Here is a 1,422-nt window from a genome sequence, read left to right on the forward strand (position 1 = left end):
CTAATTCCTTTAGACTGAAGCTTTAGACTAACATTGCATGATTCCTGGAATTCTCATTAAGAATTTTGATATCCTTATTTTCTTCTCCATATAATTTTCGAAAAAGTACAAAAAAAATTATAAAATCTTAAAATCAAAATTAATTTTATGTTTCTTGTTTGAGTCTAGTGTCTAATTTTAAGTTTGGTGTCAATTGCATGTTTCTTCTCGCATTTTTCGAATTCATTCATGTGTCTTCATTAATCTTCAAGTTATTCTTGATGATTTACTTGCTCTGATCTTTAAATTCTCTTGTCTTGAGTGTTTTGTTGTTTCTCATATGCATTCTCAATTTGTTAGTGTCAGTAGTGTACAAACTTCTAAGTTTGGTGTCTTGCATGCATTGTTTATTTGATTTTAGTTGCATTTAGATTATTCCTCATCATTAAAAATTCAAAAAATTTTTAATTTGTGTCTTTTCAAGTCAATAATACAGAGAATTGAAGATTCAGAACATGTAGCAGAGGAATTACACAGAAAAAGCTGGGCGTTCAAAACGCCCAGTGAAGAAGGAAAACTGGCGTTTAAACGCCAGCCAGGGCACCTGGCTGGGCGTTTAACGCCCAAAAGGGTAGCATTTTGGGCGTTAAACGCCAGAATGGATACCATTCTGGGCGTTTAACGCCAGGATGGCACAAGAGGGAAGATTTTGTTTTTAATTCAAATTTTTTTTCAAGTTTCCATAATTTTTCAAAATCAAATCTTTTTCAAATCATATCTTTTCAATCATATATTTTCAAAATCAATTTCTTTCATTTTTCAAAATAGTTTTCAATCATATCTTTTTGATTTCTAATTTCAAAATCTTTTTCAAAAATCACTTTATTTCTTTTCCAACTTTAATTTTTGAAAATTCTTCCCCTCTTTTCACATCCTTCTATTTATGGACTAACACTCCTCCTTAATGCACAATTCGAACTCTATCCCTCTTGATAAGTTCGAATTCTTCTACCTCCTCCTTCTATTCTTATTTTCCTCTGACACTTCAAGAAATCTCTATACTGTGACATAGAGGATTCCATATTTTCTTGTTCTCTTCTCTTTCACATGAGCAGGAGCAAAGATAAAAGCATTCTTGTTGAGGCTGACCCTGAACCTGAAAGGACCTTGAAGCGAAAGCTAAGAGAAGCTAAAGCACTACTCTCCGTAGAGGACCTAACAGAAATCTTCAAACAAGAAGAAGACATGGCAGCCGAAAACAACAACACTGCCAACAATGCAAGGAAGGTGCTGGGTGACTTTACTGCACCTACTCCCGACTTCTATGGGAGAAGCATCTCTATCCCTGCCATTGGAGCAAACAACTTTGAGCTTAAGCCTCAATTAGTTTCTCTAATGCAACAGAATTGCAAGTTCCATGGACTTCCATTGGAAGATCCTCAT

The sequence above is a fragment of the Arachis duranensis genome, chromosome 1, assembly GCF_000817695.3.
Source record: "Arachis duranensis cultivar V14167 chromosome 1, aradu.V14167.gnm2.J7QH, whole genome shotgun sequence".
Taxonomy (NCBI): Eukaryota; Viridiplantae; Streptophyta; class Magnoliopsida; order Fabales; family Fabaceae; genus Arachis; species Arachis duranensis.